Source organism: Numida meleagris, chromosome 1 (assembly GCF_002078875.1).
Source record: "Numida meleagris isolate 19003 breed g44 Domestic line chromosome 1, NumMel1.0, whole genome shotgun sequence".
In the NCBI taxonomy this organism is placed as follows: Eukaryota; Metazoa; Chordata; class Aves; order Galliformes; family Numididae; genus Numida; species Numida meleagris.
This window is the reverse complement of record NC_034409.1, coordinates 45,410,809-45,434,636: the sequence shown is the minus strand read 5'-3', so window position 1 is coordinate 45,434,636 and position 23,828 is coordinate 45,410,809. Positions and strand designations below refer to the sequence as shown.

Here is a 23,828-nt window from a genome sequence, read left to right as displayed (position 1 = left end):
TGTAGTAGTCCTTCTCTTCTGAGAACCAGGTACATTCACTACATGATGTTATGATGTGGAGTACCAATAACCGAAAATCATAAAACCATGACAGTCACATATTCAAGAATGTTTCCAGAAAATAGGGAAAGTTGGCATAATTTTTTTTTTCCACTTTATAAGTGAAGCATTCTAAGTTATGGAAGGTATTGTCCACTTTTTAATAATTTTAACAGGAAGTCTGCCAATCTAGAGATGAAATGAAATACTTTTTTTTTTTTTGGCCCATGTAAAATGTGCTGGGTGAAACTAAAAGTTATTTTTTGTTTTAGTGGTTCTGTTTTTTTCAGTAACTCAACAAGTCAGCAGATTCCCCAGTTCTGTAGACACAAGGGATACAAATATGGGAATACTGAAGAAATGCAGTTCCATAGTTTCGTAAGATGAGCAAGTGGTTTGGTCTTCCCGTTTGCAATATTCTCATCTCTTTCATACAGCTCTGTTTTTTTTGTTTGTTTTTAATGGTATGAACATGAGTTCATGCTGATACATTCTTTTCAAATAGATTTCACACCATTGTGTCTGACAGCGATCCTTTCAATGATGGCTTTCTGTGCAATCGCTATGGGCAAGAATGGGAAGGACCATCTGGAGAGTATTCTCATCCCCATCATGTACTTGGGAGAATGGAGATACAGCTAGACTGTGACTTCCTTTGCATCATGTGTGTAAAAACTCAGAACCAAACCTTCTTACCCCTATTATTTGCCTACAGCTTTACATCAAGAAAGCTCAGAAAAATTTTTGATGGCTGAAGAATCAGCAAAGTGGTGTTTATACAGAACAGAATGAGCTTTGAAGAAGGGTGGAAAATGTTTTTTGCTCATAGCATTTAAAATTCTGGTTTATAAACATTTGTATTTGATTAACTTCACCCTCAATTATAGCTCTGGTGAAGCTTGCACTCCATAATTCTGAGACTACAAAGAAGAATTTCAGCAAAAATATGGAATGTCAGAGTTGACATTCTGGAACGATGTAAAAGAAAGGATAAACAAACAAAACCAGCCCCCACGTTTTGTGAAGGAATGTTCTGTATTGTTATCAAGTGCAGTCAGGGGAATGTCATAAAATGGCATGAAAGAGTAAGCAGTATGATTTTCTGAATGTTGGGTTTTTTGTTTTTAATGTTGGATAATTTGCGTGCATGAATGAAAGAGCAAAAAGGTTGTCTCTCGAAGGAAAAGTAAATGTCATGTTCTAAGGAGAGAGTTAATCCGTAAAACATCTATATGTGATGCAATCTAATCCAAAGGCTATTGGGACTCTGTTAAGCTGAACACTGTCTCCCAGGTCTCTCAGTTGCACAGTTAAGTCTAGAATCAATACCTTCTTCCAAAATGTGATTAAATATGATCAAGTTAAGATGCTACTCTACACTGCCCCCAGAAGAGTTCTTGTTTGCATCAACCAGATATTATTGTTGCCAGATAGTTCAAAGAATACACTGCTTTTCTGCTTTCAAAGAATGATAGTGCTACTGAACAAGATCTAGATCTTGCTTTTATTAAAACTGCCCATATGTCAGCTTGCCTGTAGGCGATATTAGGATTTTAGGACTTTTTTAGAACTACAAAAAAATTACAGGATGGATTCTCAAAAGCATTTAAAAAATTTAGGGACTTAAATCCTACTTCCAAAACCGAGTTGAAAGGTAGATTTATACAATGAATTGTTGATATCCAGAAGTAAGGTACGTCTGAATTCAGGGCAGAGAAATGAGTACTTTGTAGGCTGTCTTATTTTATCTTGAAGGTGACGTGCAAAATATGTCAGGTTTGTCTTTCTGTCCATTGAGTGTGACAGGAATCTTGGCTGACTGTCTCGGGTGCTTTCTTCAGGAACGTAATCCAGCATGATGATTTGCGGTCATGTAGGGCTTTGTTTAGGTTTAAGTTTTGCCTATGACAATCAGTCAGTTGTCTTTTGGCACCTCTTAAAGCCTAGATATGTCTAGAAGGAAACATTGTGCAAAATACATAGACAGTTTTTAAATAATAGGCCTGTAGCTGAAGATCAAATCCTTGCTGGAAGTCCGAAGGACTAGGGTCCTCAGTCACTGTGGCCCTTTCCAGTGCTGTTGGAAAAGACACCGCTTCACATAATAAAACAGCACTTCAGTTTTGTGAAATGGAAGTCTTCATTACACTGACAGCAGAGATTTTGTTACATGTTTCTGGGCCATCTTTTCACATCTGCTGTTGAACCCTTTAAAAAAAAAAAAGATCAAGAAGGGAAGAATTCAATTCTCTCTGCAGGAGTCACATCTCAATTTTTTTTTCCATCAGATAGAAAAGGTCAGAGGACCACAAGTGTGTGGTGGTTTTTTTTTTGTTTTTTTTTTTTGCCAATGGAGCTAGGAGGTCCAGAAGAATTTCTGAAAATAGAAAATGTAATAGAAATAATAAATGTAAATCAAAAGAATAGCCTGATCTTGTTTATCCTGCAGATGAAACCAGAAATTTACAAACCTTTATACACTGTTGAAAGTGGGTTTAAGACAACCTGTTGTCTGCCTATGATTTGAACAGCTGTTTGTAGGAAAGTTTTCCACATAGGTCACCACAGGGAAAAAAGTAAGGTGTTGACAGCCTGACAGATGAGTTTGGCTGGCATCACATCCATCTGGTCACACGACTAACACTTTCATGTACAGTAAATATTGCGCCTGTTCAGACTGCCTGTAATGTAGTAGCACATCTTCTATAGTTATAAGCTAAAACCAAAAGATCACCTGAGATATGGAAGAGCCTGCCATTCTTCCTTTAAATCTTTACTGCTAGGAAGTGTAGTGCAAATTTATAAAAAGCTCTCATGTGAAGGGTTGCAGCTGTTAATGCATGGAAAGAATCGTGCTGCAATATGCACAGAACTAAAAGATAAGCAGATGTCACATTGTTATTACAGCGTAATATGTAGGCCACATTTTGCTAAATTGTCATCCAGATGTGGTCACACATTGTCTAATTATTGTTTTAATTAGTTGACATTAACTGGTATCTAACCTATCTATCTTTTGCTTTATGCATGAAAGTTAGCATTGCTGAAATATGAATTAAAAAATCTTCAGGCCATACTTCATATGGAGGAAAAGAAGGATGCTTTCTTCCCCTTAGGTCTATATTATTTGGGAGATAAGAACTATCTGTTTTTGTTAAGCCTTTCCTTGATAGTTCCTTTGGAAAGAGAAATGGGTTACCACCCCAGTCCAGCTGATGCTTCATCTGCTGACCAATCTCTGTTCATTAGTGTATGGAACTGAAAATATGTGTTTTAAGCTATGCTGCTAGGTTGGTCAGTGGCCATATGGAAGTCATTTAGCTTCCAGAGGGCACCCATGCACACTACGGCAGGTGCTGCCAGCTTGCTGGTTTAACCGTAGGCTGGAAGGGAATTTGGAAAAGGTTTACTCTGATCTTTCCTGCCAGCGACTTATGGAATAAACACAACTGAGCTCATTAACTTCTCCATCCTCTTGTTGCCATATTTGTGAAGTGGCTGCTATATTTAGCATTAACTAACCATTACAAACTACTGTGGCATGTCTGCAAGGTGGATATGCTACTGCAGAGTGCTTTCTCACTGTAGGCTGAACAACTCAAACCCAACTGATATCATCGTTCTGGCAGATATGAAGGTAGTACAAGAGCTTTTCCCTCTCCTATCCCTTTGTCATATAGGATAGGAGTCTTCATTTTCCTGAATCTTTATAAATGATATATTATTTATCTGTATTTATGTTTGAAATATATGCAGGAGTCATGTCTCTTTTCATATTTGTATTTTGAATAAGAAATTGACAGGAATGACAGAAACTTCTATTACGGAAGTTCTGTCATGTTTCAATTACGTGGGTCCAGCAAGCATAATTTTATTTTTCTTCTTCCTTGTTTAACTTATTCCTTTTGGAGTTTTTCTGGGAGTCCCTTCTGAACCCTTGCTCTGTGGATCCTGCAATATTTTTCTACTGCTTTTGACTACTAGAAAGTCCGTACTATGCTGTCAATCTCACCATCAGCTGTGTGGCTACTATGTTGGCTGTTTAGCTAGTTAATTAGGGGTGCTGTGGTGGGGGATACGGTAGGGAGAGCGTATTTCCCTACAGGAGTTTCTAAGCTATTCGTACAATCATTAACATTCTGTTTTGGTCACAGCTGCAGGAAAAGGAGCAGGAGAGATGTTAACATTTAGATTCGTAACAATGCTTTATTTCAGTGCCCTACTTACAGACACACAAAATTTACAAATACAGCAGAAGTCCAACTTTTCTGCACAAACAGTTAGGAAACACTGTAATGAAAATGATGACGTAGAAAGTGTGTCATAAAATACAAATCTTTAATTGCAAACCCTTCTTTCTGCAGTATGCTGTGGCACAATGACTGGGCCAGACACAAAACCCTGGCTTTGCTTTAGCTTATGGTGATTAACAACTAGAATTGTCTGAGTAAGTCATTCTTCAGTCATCTGTGCCCCACCAGATTTTTCTGGCTTGACAAACTGCTTAAATGAAGCTGATGCTGTTTGCTGTGTATAGACAAAGCCGGAGGTTCAACCCAAGGTTGCCAAGTCTTGCATGCAGTGAAACTAAATGTAAGCTTGAGTCAACAAGGAATGTGATGGGCTTCAAGCAAATGAGGCATGTTGCTGGACTTGCCCTATTAATGCGTGTCCGTCTGAACTTCACAAGTACCTACAGAAGCCTGTCAAATGTGAATTGAGAGTGGCTCATCAGGGTAGCTGGTGTTTTCACCGTCTCCTAATGGGCAATAACAGGCTCCTCGCCTGCCTACCTGCTTGACACAAATGTGTATAGCTTTTATCTCCGGTGGTGTGGTTTTAAATAGTTTCCAAAGCTATCTTCCTTGGTGGCTCTGATAATAGGTTTAATCTTCCTAGCTGTACTGAAGGACCAGTTCAGCAAGGGTGCTGCTCAGGGCTTCTTGTTGTTGAATGTTTAAGGAGAGGGGGCATGGTCTAAGGTCATGCAGGTAAAGCTGTATGGGCTGACAGACTTACCTTAGTAACAGAGCAGACACACAGAGCCAAAATGCAATGGATATTCTCTTAACTTTTTATTGAAACTTTTTTTTAAATCAAATCTTCCTTTTATCAAGGGAAGAAAATGTAATATAGGAAAGAGCACTCTTTTTAACTGTCTATATAGTGATATGCATTAGACATATAGGATGTTCAGGGAGTAGGAGACATCATAGTGACAGCTGTCTACCAAAGATCTGCAGGGCTAGTGTAACTTATGTTGAATCTACTTTTGAATTAATTTGCAAATGAAAAAACTGCAGTGGAAGCGTTGGTGTACCAGGAGTATAGGAGTATAATATAAACTTGATGTAGAGCTAAATATATGGGTGAAGTTCCATGAATACATGTCCTGTAATGGAGGTCAGCTATTTTATGCATACTGAGTAATTCTGGCCGATCCTAAATCATGAGGAAACATCCAATTTAGACAATTTATCCCCGAAGATATCGTCACTTGTCATGTCAGATCCTTTTGATAAAGTTACAAGAACAGATCTATTTTTACCCAGCTCTGTTCAAATATCATTCACTAGGTCTGCTAGTGCTTTGGTCCAAAGCCTGAATGAACAGGTGTAAGAACATTAGCTCACCAAATATGAACTCATATATTTTATATATTATACATGCTCATGCTTTTATTTATAAAATGAATTCACTGTCCTTGGCATTTTACTTCCACAGTTTCTATTTTGTCTGTCAAAATCTGAAATAAAATTAGTTTTTGCCTACCAAAACTACACAGAGATTAAAGAAAGCTCTTATATTCTCTGTAATGTACCTTTTCAAAAGAAAGTAGAGCAAAAGCTGAATTAATTTTTGTGTTTTTAAGGACACTGTGGGTTTTTATGTGCTTGTTTACTTCTCAACAAAGTTTTTGGAGAGAAATGCTTAAAACATTATTGCTGTGCAGTCTGTAAAGGTCTTTGCACTTCACTTATAGTCTTTGTTTAATGAAAGTCTGTGAATACTTTGAGTTTCATGTATAAGTCTGTATGCGTATCTTGTTTTTCTCTGATGGTTCAGGGTTCCTAGGGCCAATTAAGTGAAGGTTCCTGGTAAGATACAAAGAAATTACACGCAGACAAAACCAAGAAGGAAATGTCATATTGGAAATGTAAGACCATGTAACTAGTCCTACTAAATTCAAATACCTGTCATTAAATGTCTCCTTTTAAACTTTTTTTTTAAGGATTTGATTGCACAGTGGTACTTCTGCCAACTTTGGCAGAAGTAATAACCCCATTATCTAGCTTTCTTGAGGCAGTGCAACATTCATGGTCTAAAACTTGGTACATGTGTGCTTCTGTGTGTTTGGAGGTGGCTCTTAGGTACTGAATAGGTAAAAGTGGAAATTTTAGCAAATATTTTTAGCAAACTCTGTGTGCTTCAAGCTGAGCGTCCTCTTTATTTAATCAGGGCCAATATTTTTTTGCTGAAGCAAAGTTAGAATTAATGGAGGAAATGGATATTTACTCAAGCCAATACTCCAAATGAAAATACTATACCTGTATATAATTAAGATTCCAGGGGAGGTGGGATAGCACTCTATGTTAAAGCTTCACAGTATTTTTTCCATGATATTCCTGTAACGTGATGAGACTTTGGTACCTTCTCTTTATTTTCTGTATTAATTTAGGACTGGAGTTGATATTTCAAAGTACTCTGTGTTTGGTATTGCAGATACTCAAAGAATCCACATAAATCAACTGGAAGACGCCACTTTAGCTCTGCTACAAATTAGAATCAACAACGTCAACCACAGCTTTGGGATATGTGAAACATACAGATCAGAACAGCTTTTCATCACAACAACGAGTAAACTTAGAGCCAAAGATGCTTCAATAAAGCAGTAGCAAATACAGAATTAGCTGTTTTCATGCACTGATGACCCTGCAGTATGCACTGGAAGGAATGCGATCATTTATCTAGAAGGTACTTCCTCTGCAGTTGTTTTCCAGTCACTGAACTTCTGGGCGTGGATTTACCCTATTGATGTGTTTTTATACCAGATGCCACATTACATTTATAAATGATGAACAGCTGTATCCTTAGCAGGGCTGGGTGCTGCTTCACAGCCCTTCCCATCCTGATCTGTGATCCTTGCTGTTCTTGCTGGTTTGTGTGGGTTAAGAAAGACCTCTCCCCTGAAAAAGATCATGAATAAAGGTCACACTTTAGATAAGCAAGTAAACAAACCTGTACCCAGTGGAGGACAATAATATTTCCTTCTTTAGCTTTTATTTTATGTATTTGCTTTTTCATTAGCAGTTTTACTCTATCGTCATTTTATAAGCAGACTGTAGGAATGAATGGAGATTTAGGGTGTCTTGGAGTCATTCTGCCTGGCTATGCAAGGAATGTCCACTATCAGCCCAGTGGTGGAAAATAATAGGAAACCTTGTACCAAACCTCATTAATGTGTAATAAAATGGACTAGCTTGTTATCTTGGAGATACAGACCACTCTACGCTGCAACAGAGAACAGCTGCAGAACAGGGGAAGAGAAGAATGGCATGACTGCAGCAGCAGCAGTGTATCTGCGATAACCGCATTGCCTTGAGGCAGCAGTGCTGTGCTTCCAGCCAGGGCAGCCACTGGCTCCCAAGAGTTGTATGGTAAGGGAAGGCGTGGCCCTTCCCTGGCCAGATAAGTGGCCATGTCTATGTCATGTTCTCAAAATCTACCTGCCACACCTCCAGGTACATGTGAAATGAGTCACCTCACTGCAGGCTGCATGTCCTGTTGCACTGCTGCTCCCTTGATCACTGCATGGCGTGTCATAGAATCAAAGAATGGCTTGGGTTGGAAGGGACCTCAAGGATCATCAGCCTCCAGCCCCCCTGCCACAGGCAGGGCTGCCAACCTCCACATCTAATACTAGACCAGGCTGCCCAGGGCCCCATCCAACCTGGCCTTGAACACCTCCTGGGATGGGGCATCCACAACCTCCCTGGGCAGCCTGTTCCAGCACCTCACCACTCTCATAGTAAAAAACTTCCCCCTGCTATCTTACCTAAATCTTCCCTCCTTCATCTTAAAACCATTTCCCCTTGTCTTGCCGTTGTCTGCCCTTTCAAAGAGTTGATTCACCTCCTGTTTATAGGCTCCCTTTAGGTACTGGAAGGCTGCAATGAGGTCACCCCGCATCCTTCTCTTCTCGAGGCTGAACAAGCCCAGCTCCCTCAGCCATTCTTCGAGGGAGGTGCTCCAGCCTTCTGATCATCTTTGTAGCCCTCCTCTGGACGCTCTCGAACAGCTCCCTGTCTTTCTTATATTGGGGGCCCCAGACCTGGATGCGGTACTCCAGATGGGGCCTCACGAGGGCAGAGGTGGGAAGGCCTGCTTCAGGCTGGAGGGATGAACATTGCAAGGCAGTGGAAGAGCTGGGAGGCCCTACAAAGAAAAGCCCTCCTGTGTGTCGATGGCCCTCTGGAAGGTGCTGCAGTGGGGCTGTGGGCTGGCTGGAGCGCAGGGCCTGCTGTGTTCAGCTCATGAGCTCACCCCTGTGCTGCAAAGCTCTGACTCACTGCTAGGATTTCATCCATTAGTGTAATTAAAAAGTAAAAAGAAATGAAGCAAAACTAATGAGCCTTCTTTAATAATCTCAGCACATGTCTCTAGAACAGAAACAGAGGGATCATTTCATTTTATAATAATTAGACTTTAATTCATTGAAATTTCAAATGTAACTAGGTTTTGGAAGCATGAGAAGCTGGGTCTGATCAAATTCCAAATTCCAAGGCGGAGGTCACAGCCTGTTATCAAACACACAAAGTCTCAACATTTTTTCTTGTGTTAGGAGTGCAAACAGATGTTGTGAGGGAGTAACAAGTATGAGGTGTTTTGTAAGCAGGAGCCTGGAAGGGGAATACCTGTGTTTGTGCCTTCTGAGGAAGGAGGGCAGGCCAGGAGCCTGGGTTTTCCTGAAATGGGGACTGTGAGCAGGAAAACCAAAGTATATCTGTTATTTCTCTCGATTCCTCCTTTCCTACTATTCTTCTCTTAGTCCTGTGCTTGGATATGTAAGCAGCCTGATTTTCACTAAACTAACCCTCAAATCTGACTTTGTTGTTATGAAACAGAGTTACAAGTATATACAAACCTGAAAAGCATTCAGGATTTGTGCTGGTGTGTAGGTGCTGGACTCTCCTGATTTTATTATGTTGGGAGATAATATATGGGGAGCTAGGAAAGGCACACTTAGTATGGCTTAGCATGAAACCTCACCAGAAAACAGGTTCAGCCTAGAAACTGAGTATCACCCGGAGTCAGGCATTAGATAGGAACGAGTGCCTGCTCAGTGTCCTTGGAATGGGAATTCCAGTAGTGGGGGTCTGTGACATGCAGCTGCTCTGTTTTTTTTTTTTTTTCCTCCTTCTCCTGGCTGCATGGTGCCACCTCTTCCCTCATTTGGGCTTTGGTGCTTAGATGGCTCTATGTTGATTCAACTCACTTGAAAGTGGATTTGCTTTTTGCTATTGTTGTAAGATGAATTGGTTCACCGAGGGGCAGAACAAAGCAGAAGGCAGAGCACGTGCCTGAGAGTGGTGTGAAAAAGAGCTGGGACCCCATTTTGTTTGCTATAAGATGTTAGATATACTCAGATTGCCTTGCTTTGGGAATTGCCCTCAAAGTATGGTTCACTGAGAACTACCCAAGTTAGTGCAAATCCTTTTAATTCCCTTTATATGGGTGAAGAATGGGATATGAGTTGAACAGGGTTATTTTGCCTGAACTGTGTGCAGAGCACATACAGCTGAGCAGGCAGGTGGGAATGGGAGCCTCAGCCAGGGTTTGGAGAGGTGAGGGCAGGAAACTTTTAAGCAGCGCATGGGTTTTGATCAGAGCCCAAGCTTTTGTAGACAAAGGTGATGTAATATTCCCAGGAGCTGGAAATTACCTCACCTTAAATACTCCTCTGAGTTTGACTCACAGAGAAAATGACTTCAGGTGAAACATATTTTGAAAACTTCAGGGGAAGGTTTATGTATTTTTTATTTTAAGAGTCATAAGTGTAAAGTGTATTTCTGGCACTCCACAAAATCAGTTGACTTCCGTAGTGTCATAGAACTGGTGCAGAGGATTGCCTCTGGATAATTGTTCAGTAGAAGTAAGCATGTGCAATAGAGACTAAAGATCACAGACTCCTTTCCCAAAAGGCCCTTTTAATAAGAGCTTGATAGGCATTGCTTTGTGATGGTTTTGAGTTTCTGCTGTTGTAAAAGGCGAGAGATCCTTGTGTCACCTGAGCCTGGGGACAGAGAACTGCCCAGCAGGCTGGCTGCTCAGAGCTTGCTCCTCGCACAGTGCATGGTGGCAGCTTGCCCTGGCAGGCAGGCTGTGTCCTGTGAGGGTGCTGCTCCCTAACTCTACAGGATGACAGCCATCAGTGACTGCCATTCATCTGAACTTTCAGTCAAGATGGGGGATGAGAAGTGATTTCTGTCCATTTAAAGTAGTAAATATGGTAAACAGCAAAGTAGCTGAACCTTATCAGTGATCCTCTCTAGCACTGGTATATTTCTTCATCATTTTCTGCCAAAGTGGACAGCAGGGCTGGTGAATGCAGTCAGTGCTAAGGCTATAACCTCTGCCATGGAACATTTTAGAGATAAGCAATGGAGCTGGCTGCAGCGCTGACAAATTCACTTCCACCCTCTGGAAAGAATCACTAACCTCCCCTCTGTGTCTTTGGGACGGGAAGAAGTACCCAGAACAAAGGGATTAGAAACAGGTGGAACCACTGTTATGTTAGGTATTGGAAATCCTGTTTTTAAAGGGATTTAGGAAGAGGAATCAAACTTTTTCAACTTCATTGCACATGCAAGGTTGCAGTGTTATGTACAGCTGATGCACATAAGCCTTTCCCGAATACTACGGACATTAACAACGCTCTCCAATAACTGTAAGATGATACAAGTTTAGCAAGAATGTCAAGCATTTGTGGGAGCAGATAGTTTGAAAACACAGCAGCTTTGCCTGGCCAGGTGGCTAAGTTTGGTTGATTGTGTTGACAGGAGGATAAAGCAGTTCATACAATGTGCTGCATAGTTTCTTCCAGTTACCAGATGAGACTGGTTGGTACTGGCTGAACAGACTAGGCTGTTATTGCAGCTTTCCTCCTGCCACCTTTTGTCTTAATGAATCCCATTTTTCCTTTCTTCACAAATTTCCAGGAACGGCTCTGTTAAAGAGCACCTTTCTACCTCTTACTGTACTCTGAAATACTGTGATCTTGCAACAACTAAGGATCTACTGCATTATGGTGCGAGTTCTAGCATCCATCGTTAAAATCATAACGGTGGAGCGGCAAGAACCTAGCAGCAGGAACAGGACATGTTGGTGAGACATAGAAGAGCTGTCAGGCAGGAGGTGGATGCTCAAGGGAGCTCAGAGGGAAAGAGAAGTGGGGCTGTTTGACAGAGGAGCCACTTCAGTGAAGTTGCTTACAATGGAAACAGAGCCTCTGCACTTTGGAAGAGTCAGGGAGAAAAAGATGTCAGGCCATAGGAAAGCAGGCAAGCAAGATATGGTCGCTTTCTTGTCTGCAACTTACTTATGACTCAACTGTTGAGCACGCAGAAATCTGCAGTTTGTCCCCTTATTGAAGGTGTCTAGGAAAGCAGTAGAGGTGTTGCGGTACTATCTGAACTGCTCTCTGATGCGATCACATTATGCAGTTTAATTGCTTTTGGAGGGCAAAACTTTTCTTGCCTTCATGCCTTTTTGCCTGGTTCTTATTCATCCTTTGTCTGCATGCAAGAGATAAAGCATGTAGGACACTGCTTCTGAGCTTGTGAACTGACAGAGGGATTGAATGGGGAGATGAGCTGGAGCAATGATGACCAGTGTACCAAAATACGGAGCAAGCTACCTGTGGAAGCTGAAGGTAGAAGTATTAACCCACCACAGATGAACTGCAGAAGATAGAAGTGAGCAGCAGAAAAAATATCAGTCTAAGGGGCAGTGGCTGCCAAAGAGAGTCCTGAGGCCAAATAGGTCAGGTTTTTCTGGACTGTATCTTCTACATTGTGGTGCCCGAGTGCAGTGGGCAATAAAGTATTTATATTACAACTTCTTTTTGACCTCTGGTAATCTCAGTTTTTTCTCTGTACCATAAGGATTTGTGTGCAGTGTCTAGCAGTGTGCTTGATAGCCAGTATCTTCCTTCATCTGCTCTAGATTCTTACTTATGAAGGTGATGATCCTTTGATGGTGTGTCGGCCCTCCTTGGCACACTGCTGGTCAATGCCACTGAGCTGGGCCTCCTGCACTAGTGAGTTGATGGGGCTGGATTCCTGTCTCTGTCTTTTGGTGGCTGTTTTTTTTTTGTTGTTGTTGTTGTTGCTTGTTTAATTGGTTTTGAAATCAGTTTAGTTAAAGAGCTACAGAAAGTGCCTGCAGATCAGTCCTTACAGTCTGGGTGTTCACAGTACAGTGGGCAGCTCCTGAGCCCCGGTGATGCTGAACTGGGAGGAAGGAATCAAGCTTGTTCTCCTGTCCTGGGGGGAAGACAAAGACTGGAACGCGTGTGTGAGGGGAGGGTGTTGTGAGGGGGAAGGGGACAAAACAACAGTTTAAGCAGTGTCTGCTGACTTTGAATTGTTGGAAACATCTTGTTCATGTGGCACATGCATATGATGTGGTCTGTGCTTGCAAACACAGTGACTACCTGTGCATATCAACTCAGTGTAATCTTTTGTGGAGTTAATAGCAGTAAATGATCAACTTAGATTTTCCAGCTTGTCTGGAGGTTAAATTTCTTTAAATCCCTTTGGTGGAGGGAAGGCAAGAACACAGCTTGGGCTGCGTGCTGTGACCTGTAACAGGATCTCACTGGAATACGCTAGCAGTGGTGACCCTCAGGAAGGAAGGCAGATATTTATTGATATGAGGGGAGTGCAAGGTGGAGTAAAGGGAAGTTTAAAAATTAACAGAAATAAGACCTTTCAGCTGTGACTATCGGTAAAAAAATGAAAAGCAGACATCCCGTAAACCAGATAAAAAGTATGTGGAGAGTAGTGACGCTCAAGCATCCTGAAGTCTGAACAAATAATTTTGCATATATTTGCATATATTGCAATACATTTGTACTAATAAGAAACGTGAAGTGGGTGTAGCACAGCAGTTGTTCAGCCCAGTGTGTGCATGGAGGGAGCTCTCACATGGGAATGGAGCATCTTGGGAGCAGTGTGGCTGGGCAGGTGAGGCAGCAGTTGGATGCAGAGAAAAAGGCATGTGCTGGCAGGATCATCGAACAGGATTCCAATGGGGTTATGCTGCAGCTTAGATGGGGGTGTTGTTGAGACTAACACAAATAGTCCAGCCCCCGACAAAACAACATGAGACATAAAATGAGTGTAGGCTGGCATGCAGTGACTGTAAGAATAGTTTGCTGGGACATCTGTCCCAAAGCATAGCATCTACGTCTTGAAAGAGTGTATAGCTGTGTTAGGGCCTTGTCCTTACCACTTCTGTTCCCTTCTCCATCGTTTTCAAGGGTCTTGGTCTGTCAAGTTTGAAAACAAAAAGAACAAAACAGAGGATTGAAGGAGTGATTTGTCATAGAGATGAACAAGGCATGCCGCAGGCATTGCTTTGATAAGGGTGACCTTTCAAATTTCCAGTTCAGTTTGTTACTCCCAGACATCTAGAGACACCTGAAGAGCCTGATCCATGTGGACTGTGAATATAGGCTATTGGTGCCCTGCATGTGGGTCCCTCAGTTCTAGGGCGTAACCTGGCTTTTGAATGGCTTGCATGTCAGTGTGATGAGAGGTCAGAGTACCCTGCACTTTGAAGTGCTGTCTTCCAAATCCTTTGTTCTTGGCAGTGCCGGATCGATTCTGTTAACTGAAGAACTAGGGATGTATCTTGTTACTTCTTATGTATGGGGACAGGAGTGAAAAAAACTCCAGGAATACCGGGAAATGTAGCACAGACTTCCAGCAACAGGATAGACAGATAATAGCTAAGGTCCAGCCAGCCCTCTCAGATTATCTGGTCTTGATGGGAAATCAGAGATCTTCCTTATTAAGGGCTGATAGGAGCCAGTGGAGTGGAGACAGAGGGCTGTCAAGGGTAGATCACCATTAGTAAAGTTGGGTTATAATCAGAAGCAAAGACAAAAGACAGCAAGGCTTGAAGGCTCTTGCAGATAGTGTTGATAGTTTGATCTGAATAAACTGTGGGACAAGTAGTAGCAATACACTGTTGTGGCTGAACTGATGAGAAAGGTTGGCTGTGTCAGACTTCCAGTCAATGCAGCTGCTGATTTTCAGCCTGGCTGGCCTGACACAGCTTCTGAATTGCATTTGCAGTGCTGGTAAGCTCTTAGACCATGTGTCTCAAGACTCTCATGCTGTCCTGCATGCAGCTATACTCCTGCAGCAACTTTCTGGGTCTCTGATCAGGAGGTTTATTCTAAAGAGAAGTCAGAGGGACACAGTGTCTCCGTGCAGCTGCTCACATCTGTGCATGACTTCAGGTTCTCTTGTCTTTCTTGGTGTGAGGCCCAGTTTTTGCCTTGAACGTTCAGCAAATGGACTCAGAAAAATGAGGAATAAGATCAACACTTAAGAATCTGGCAATGTGGGCAGGGTAGCTGTGTCAGCCCCAGCCCTGCAGATCCCAGCAAGCACATCTGCTGACACTGACTCTCCTGGGTCTCTGCCCAAGGCAGTGTCACTCAGCACTGCCAGCTTCCTCCTGCTCCTTGGCCTCGTGCAGGATGTCCATGTGAGTGTTACCTGCTTGCTGACTGTGTTTGCCATGTGGGAGCAGCAGATGGAAAAGCTCATGAGATGTGTGTCTCACAGCCAGGGATGTGCATGCTCCTTGTTCACCAAGTACTCCTGTCCTATATAGCAATCCCTGATGCAACTGGTCACCCTTTCCCCTGTGCTGTCAGTCCCTTGCATTCCCTATTCTGCACCCAACAACCCCCTTGGCTCCTCCAACAGCAATGCTGTACGTCTCCTGCTGTGTTCTCTCTGCACATTCTCCCTTTTGTTCTCTCAGCCTGCAGTGCAGCTTGGCTCTTCAGGAATGGACAATGCTTGCAAAGTTGAGCTACTAAGACAGGGTGAGATGGAGATGGAATTAGGGATGGAAGGTGTTAATGGCTCCCTTGAAGAATACTGAGCATTCAGAGTTACATGGAAGTGTATGGGAAAAACCCAAAAGTTCAGGTCAACAGATGTAGTCTCTGTTTTCTTGCTTTCTTTTCAAATTTTCATTCAGTAAGGGTGATGTATTCCTAAAAAATGTGAAGATTAATCAGAAATGATGTCCAAAAACTACTGTTTTTTTTTATACATACGGAGAATTGTTGTTGAGCAGAGTACTAGGGCATGCTTTCCTTGGCCAAAGAAGTTTTGGATTTTTCTGTGTGGCTGGCAGATGCTCTTTACTTGCACTCTGATCTTAAAGTAAAGCTGTCTTCTTTCCATCTTGCACAACACTATTATTAACAGAAGCTTGGAAGCAGAGTGGATCTGATACATTATGAAAAGCTGTGCAAAAACCTGTTTTTCTGGATAGGGAAACTGAGGCACATACAGGCTCAGTGCTAAAGGTTACTATGAATTTATGATTTTGGGTCTTCTGCTTTCTTTGCCTTTCAGCTCATACTACTGTTTTACAATGTCAATAACACTTGTGATGTCTTTGACTGTTCAGAGCAAGGTAGTTGCATTTCAACCAGAAATATTTACCAAAGTTGAGTTGCTTGGGTTGCTCATACCTCCTGCACAGGTTGATGTAATAGTAATATGATTACTACTTTATAGGGAGTTTGTGTCCTGATACACAGACTTTTACAGGATGATTTTTAGTCATTTGCTGGCTACAGTTTTTTTTTCAGGATATGAAATGCCTCTTAAATAAAGAGGTCTTCTGCAGCTAAGAACATCAGAGGGCATCAGTGTTCCTAATGGAAAAGAGACATTATCCAAACTAATTGTATCAGAAGCTAGGAGGAATAAGATTGAGGGAATCTATGTAAAAGATTTAGACACATAAATCAAAACTATTTGATATGCATACACAGGTTGGATCCCTAGATAGAACATGTATTTCAGTCAACCTGAATGCTGATGAAAATAATAATCTTGTTGAAGTTTCTTGTGTAGTATGTGTGCTTAATTTCAAATAGTTTTAATCTGTATTTTTATTTCCGGAAGGGAGCTTTCATATAGTGCTTGTACTACTGCTTTCAATCAAGTCCCATGATTGTGATAACAATTTTGGTCATGTGTCAGACAAATGTAACCTGAGAGTTGTTAATTTTGAATATGAGTGTCCTATACCTGATTTCACTGGGGCTTCAGGGCAGTACTTGGGTCCATGCTTAAACACTTTAAAATACCATTTGTACATCACAGTTAGTATGGTGTTAGCTATACTTTTCAGAATGTATGTTTGTTTCTTTATCTGGAATTCTGTATGATGCATATACCCTAGTCTAGGATGTATCTAGTAAAAGACAGTATTTAAAAAAAAAAAGAAATGTTTTTTTGCCTAATACAATGAGAATAGCATCTGGTAGGTATTAAAGAAGCTGACTTCTAGTTCACAGAAGTTAGAGATAAGGGGGAACAGTTAATTATTTCTGACAAAAAGGTGACCTATAATATATTTTCTAGTACTTCAGGGCAGAATTTACGTGGTTGGTAATACTATGTATTTAGCAGAAGCTCCTTGTGGATTAATTTCTTCTTGACATTTGGTTTTCTTGTTATGTTAAATCGAAGAATCATGGAATGGTTTGGGTTGGAGGGGATCTTTGAGTTCATCTAGTTCCAACCCCCCTGCTATAGGCAGGGACACCTCCCTCTAGTCTAGGTTGCTCAAAGGCCCATCTATCCTCGCTTTGAATGCTTCCAGAGAGTGGTTTGATTGTCATATGCAATATGTGGGATCTCAGAACTGTCTCACGGGGACTAGATGAGTTTTCAGTTCTCCGAGTATACAATGCTATTGTGATGTCTGGGCTCTGGCGCCACTGCAACATCATTCAGAACACGTTTGGAGTATACTTAGGCCAGCTTGGGTGTCAATTCATGCTGTAATTTAAATTCTGCTAAAGGGTTATTTTGCAGGGTGTGGAAGCCAGATGTCTAAATTCCATTGACTTTCAGAAAAAGTTGTGAACACAACTTCCCTTTGTGTTTTTTGACAAAAGCAAGTGTGGAGTTCATGTAGTTTTGCTTTCTTCCCCCTTTGCTCATACAATCCCTTTCTGGTGTTAATCAGAACTATTGTTCTCATCTGGGCTGGCCTCACAGAGTGGCGAGTTGTTAATCAAACAGCGCATGCCATCTGCTTGAAGCCACATACAGTATGCTAGGGTAACCAAGGATAAGTGCTCTGAAGTCTGTGCTGGTTTCCTGCTATCCTCTCTCTTTTGTGAAATGGACAGCTTCTCAAGCTTGTTTAAATAAATAGAATTGAAAAAGAAAAATACTTGTTTTGATGGCTGGGTGTTGGGGCCATATGTACCAGGGCTTGTTTTCCTTTCCCTGGGCATGATTAAACAGTACCTCATAGCCACTTTATTTTGCTTGGCCATGCTCTTTAGTTTCCTATTTTCTCTTACATGTATGCAAAACAAAAAAATGTAAGACAGACAGTATTTGGGAACTTCTCATTTAAAACAAGACTACACATTCACACAGATTTGCACCATACAATCAAAAATATGAATTACAACTGCTGTAGCTATTTTGACGTAAAGTTCTATGGGAAATAATTCTCTGACTGAGTTTTCCTTGGGGTCCCATAACTCTTTTGAGATTCCTTTTCTTTCCAGCATCTGTTTTATTCCCATTGCTTATGCTGAACCAGCCATTAGTTCAACTCAGAGACAGTGTGATCAGCACACGAGAGAGACAGGTCAACAGCCGCAGGAGGCACAGGGCCTTCCTCAGGTGGCTTAATGTGTTGTAAGGCTGTAGAATCAAAGGTGCAGTACCCGTATTGGTGTGGCTGCATCAGGCTTTCTTATCCATTTGGTACTTCAGCTGTTCTTCTGTGTATTCCTTTAGCATCACTGCTAACTGCTCCAAGCTTCCCATTCTTGTTGTTGCACTGCTCTTTCCACTGTGCTGTCAGGCCCATTGGGGCAGTTGTAGGCCTAACAGGACTGGGAATGGATCCATCTGCCAATTAACATTTATTTTGCTGGGTTGTTTTACAGGTGGATCAGCTCTCTGATCAGATTAATTGCATGGCTGTTCAAGCAGCTTGGCTGGCAGAGCAGAGAGAGGGATAAGATGGAGAAGTTGCTCAAACCAGCTGGAACAGCACTGCTGCCAGAGCCAAAACCCATCTGTTATTGCTCAGCCATGAAGTGCTTGGACCAGAGACATCCCTTGTTGTCCTTTTGCCTCGATCATTCAGTCTTCCATAATGCTGAACAAGAAAAAGGTCCTTATTTATGTTTGTAAGAGCACCATAATTTCATCTACTCCTCCAAAGAACCTCAAGGACTTTTTACAGTCCCCTTCAATGAATAGTCAAGTCATGCTCAAGAGATTCAAGCCAGATTCCTGAATTTGCTGTTAACAGGAGAATCCAGCCACAGAGATGAAGCAGGATTATAGGTGGAGGAACTATTAGATGACATGGATGATTCTGTGTGGAAGCAGGATCTGGATTTTGTGGCAAGTGATAACATGCTGAATGTTCATACCCTCTGTTATTCTTTTTCTCTTGTATTCACAATAGGCAGAACTGAAGTCACTTCAATAATAACTTTTTGACACTGGAGAATATTTAAAGTTGCAGTCTTGCTTTCCCTTTGACCCATAGTCCCATAGTCATCATTTGAATTGAAGAAGGTGGTAGATTGAGATTATATTCCAACATCAGAAATCTGTCTAATCATTCAGCTCTGTGGTAAGGTGTTTAAAGAAGTGATCGTTACTAAAAACTTAAGAAACTGAGTCATGCTAAGAGGAGATAATAAAAGATGCATTTCAGTAGTTTACAATAAATAGAATATTATGACATGATAATATAATAATATATTGATGTAAAAAAAACTTGGATTTTTTTTTGTACATGCACACTTTTAGACAAATTTATGTTTGATTGACTAAGAAAAAATATCTCCACAGGTGACACAAGTTGCCCTCTGTTTATTGCTTGACAATTAAATGAGATTTTCATATATTATTTTTTAAAGAGCTGGTCTTAAACGGCTTCATAAGGACACGTTCTTAACACTAGAGACCTCTGCAGTTGCGTCCACTACATCTGTTTATACTGTTATTTGCATGCACAGGTGTTTTGTACTCATGGTAGAGACTGACATTTTCACTGTGAAGGTCCTGTGCTCTGAAATTCTCCATACAATGCATTGGCTTCTCAGAAACAAGCTGGTGAGCTGAAAAGGGAGATAACTGGTTCATGCACAAGTTAGCAGACGTAATTTCACTCCCGTTAACCCTGAAGAGGCCCCTTATGTTTCTAATACATTATTTTTTAAGGTAATAAGTGGACTTTTTCCTTTTTAAATGATTCCAACTATTACAGGTCTATCTAGGAGCCTGTGACAGAAGGCAGTTTTAAGACAAAAGGTGGTAGCCTGGGATTATCCACACTGTTGAAGATGAACTTGCTACTGTTATGGGGTTCTTCCTGTCACGGCAGTGGATCATTTCATGTTCAATTTGTGATTTCCTGTACTCTCAGGTTTTGTTTTTCAGATTTTTTTGCTCAGTCTTTCCTCACTTTGTATTTGTGCAATGAATTTTCCCTGAGGGGTAGCACTTTAGGTATTAGAATTAGGTATTACCTATCTTGTGGTTTTTCAAGGCCATTTTGTGTTTTGTTTGTTTCTACTTTGAGGCTTGCAACACTTTGCAGCTTGTTTTCAAGGAAAACAAGGTATCTCCACTACCTTGTCAGCCAAGACAGGAATGAAAATACAGGATAAGACCAATATACCTCTGTCTAACACAAGGCTATCTAATGCACTCTTATAGTGCTGTAAGGAAGCTTTGAAAATTACTATCTGAATACATTTTTCAACTTGTTTTGCACTCATCATATAAAATCTGTAACTAGATTTTCCCACATTTGATCATGGGAATGTTGTGTGAGACAGTATCAAAAGTCTTGTCAAAGTGACAGCTGTATCATCTCTGTTGTACTTTCTACAGCTGCAAGGCAGTTTTCTTTCCAGCCATCCTAAAAAAAATGGACGCCCTGTGCTTGTTCTTCAGTCCAGTGGCTATTTATTGAAAACAGAAGTATTGACATAAGCAGGTTTTGCTGGAATTAACAAAATGTAAGTATTTGTTCAAAGGCATTTCTTTATTTGTTTAAAATTTTAGGAATGGGCTGATTTGTTCAGTAAATAAAATTCACTTGTGACCTTCTGTACAACCTTGCCATGCCCTCAAAGCTGGTGGTGCTGTAAAATATAGATCCCTCCTGCAATTAAATATTTTGAGGTTTCTGAGAAGATAACATTGGTTGTTTCCTACCAAACTGGAAGGAAGCTACATCTGTAATGAATGTGTCTGGATTACAAGATGTAACCAGACAAGTCTAAGTAATTACAAATTCCCTGTTTTGGAGGCATCTTGGAAGATCTCTGGATGAAGATTTTATTTTCAGCAGCATTTTCATTGCATTTCTCCTGTTGTTTTGTTTTTGAGTTTTAGTTTGCAGAAGTAGATAGTTGGTGTTTCTGTCAGGTAGCTATGTGAGGAGGTTTCTGCAGATTTAAATCAAATTTACAGTCCTGTTATGTGAACCCAATGTATTCTGCAATACAGATCAAGCCATAAAATATCAATAATAATATTTTATTCAGTAATGTGAGATGTGTCTGTGGCTCCTCTCCACATGTGAATAGGTTGATCTTTTTTTTAGCTTAGTGGAAAGGGTAAATGACACGGTGGAAAACCATCCACTGGAAACATGCAAAGTCCCTTCATGGTGACAGGCTGTGTCAGTTCCTACCTCAGCACAGATAGACTGACTTGGCTGCGTTATTTCATTCTGTTTTTTTTAAACACTACTTCAGACCCTCATGGTAAGAAATTCATAGTCAGTTCTTCTTAACTTCACATCTTTGTGGATTCAAAGACATTTAAAACATTTTCATTTGCAGTATGTATAAGCCATTAGACTCTCGTATCTCTTTCTCTTCCAGTAAAAGTAATTTGCCTGGAAGCCTTGACTTGGTACTGCAGCAGCACAGAATTATGGAGTTGCTGTTACAGAGCCCAGAAAGATCTGTTTCACTGAGCAGTTTTGATTTCTACAGAGCTTGTTTGGCAGTAAAATTAGAGGTTGTTTAAGGCTTTTGCTCTGTTGGTGAAGCACACTGATATATCTGTTGCAACATTTCCTTGGACTAAGGTTATTCTTTAGAACTATGGATGCAATAAAAATGATCAAAAGTCTCAAAAGCACAGTCTGTGATGAAAGACTGAGAGGACTGGGTTTGTTCAGCTTGAAGAAAAAGAGGCTGAAGGGGAGGTATGATAGCAGTCTTCAAATACATGAAAGGTCACTGCAAATAGGAAGGGGCAAAGCCTTTGCTTGTATCATACTTCTTGGCTTTTGAACACAGCCCAGCAAGATTACCAGATCTAAGGTTTGTGTTATGATTAGTACAAGTCATGAAGCTGTGAAGTCATTGGTACCATTGTCAGTCTCTAAGCCTGCAGAACAGTTTTTTTTTTTTTTTTGCTGGCTGAAACTGAAATCTCATCTGCAAGCCATTGCTTCTTAGTGAGTGGTTTCAGGAACCGGTCGGTGCTACCTGGTAGGTATCTGAAGGCAGGTTCTGCTCTTACCCTCTATTTATCTTTTCCTCTCACCGCTCTCCTCTCTCACTCTGATTTGGGAAATAGCTAACATTAGTTGCAGTTGAGGTTTTTTATTTCATGGTCAGTTGTCCACTAGAATTTAGGCTGTTTTGTCACAATAACGAGTTAACTTTCAGTGAAAACTGAAAAAGCAGTGTAGAAAAGTACTGTGGCAGTGCCCATAAGGAATAGGTGTGGGTGCAGCTGACAGTTACCAGTTTGTGCTAGAACTCAGTTGATGTCTTTCTGCCTGGAGAGATTGCAAAACTGCCCATGTTTTAAACAGCTGACCAGTAGTAATCTTTTCTTTATTGCTAAAATAAAGAGTGACACAACAGAGGGGGACTGATAACCTCTGCTCTTGTGCACAAATGGGGAAAATCTCCCTGCTGGGAGGCTCACACTCATATTTATTTTTCCCTAGATTCCAGGACGCAGAGGCGCTGTCTTTCCTAAAGCCTTTTGGCCCTCATTCACCATGCCCTGGCAGTCCTTACTCTGGTGAAAAATTCTGAGAGCGGGCTAACTGTAGAGTCCCATAGGACTCACACGCTGGCTCCTTGTTTGCTGTTATATCTCCTCACTAACCCTGAGGGCTGCCAGAGCTCAGCAGCAATAATGTGTTTGGAGCTAGCAGAACTGATTTTTTTTTAAACTCAAATATTTTGAAAAAGATGTTTTGAGCCCTGAGAGAGCTTGGGTAAATTTTGTTCTTTTCCAAAGCGTCCCCGCTCTGAAACTGGCACTCACCATCAGCTTGCTCATGTATTTCATTCAGTTGGGCTGCAGATTGATTGGTCATTTGTTAGGAGTCTGGAAGTATGCTCTGGTTTCAGATCAGCAGGGTTTAGGACAGGAGAAACATACCATTATTAGATATAATTACAGAAACAAGCAGCCTGCCTTTTTTAAAACCCCAGATCATTTCCTTGCAGTGGAAGAGTAAATTGCAATTATATTGTAAACATGATTGGCTATTTTTGATGTTCAGACATCTGCTGTAGAGTCAGGTATGGTTTCACAGTGAGTGTAAGACCACGTTGCTGTTGAAAATAGTGGTCATGCCATGAAGATGTTTTAATGAGCCTTCCTTTGGATCATACAGTTGTTACAAATGAGCCCCTGGATGCACAGGTATTATGGCTGACATGAGAGCAGAGCAGGGAGGGAGGGCAGAGCTGTGTGGGGCACACAGAGCACAGCAGGGCATGGTGGCTGGCTGTGAAACCTCAGGTTCATAGCCTGGCTTAGGTCAGGCAGCAGGCTCTGCACCAGCACTGAGTGCTTTGTCCATTTCTCTGCCCTGCAATGGCAGTGCTGTTTGTCCCATTTGTCCAACACATTGAGAACTGTTTCTTTTGTAAGATCATGAGAACATGACCCTCTCATAATTTCAAATTCCCATTACCTAGGCTAGATCAATGAATGGCTTTTCTGTCTCTCTTCTCTTTGCTTTTGGATTGACTTCTCTGTCAGCCATGAAGAATTATGTTGTTTTTCAGCAGTGCATCCACTTTGCCCGTGGTAATTCTTGGTGCTTTGACATGCCAGGTTGATAGAAGAGCTCTCCTGAATGGTCTTCTCTATCAGCATACTAGGAAATTTTTCCCTGCTTTCCTTCTTTCTAGATTTTAGAGAGAGAGATTGTACCATTAAAAAAAAAAAAAAAAAAGGCAAGAGTGGTGGATCATCCTCTCTGGCTCCATGCAAATTCTACCTCCTTGTGGAAGTTTTTATAGCTGACTTGACTGGGTTAGCTGATCATCTTTGCTGACTGGAGTCCAATTAATTACAAGTGACCCTGAGAGATAAGGTTCCATAAGTGTCTATTGTCAGAGTGGAAGATCACATTAAGAAATCATCAAATTAACTGGAGTAAACATGAGAGGTGGTTTATTTATTTGCAGGTTGCTACTT

General features: G+C 41.2%; 1 long non-coding RNA gene across 4 annotated transcripts in view; it reads left to right on the top strand.

Annotated features, from left to right (window-relative positions):
- The window catches only part of LOC110392789, a 52,474-nt gene extending 44,941 nt beyond the window's left edge, over nt 1-7,533 (top strand). For all 4 annotated transcript variants that reach the window (XR_002434661.1, XR_002434672.1, XR_002434631.1 and 1 more), the window contains one exon: nt 6,763-7,533. This is a non-coding gene — a long non-coding RNA (uncharacterized LOC110392789). The remainder of the gene's footprint in view (nt 1-6,762) is intronic.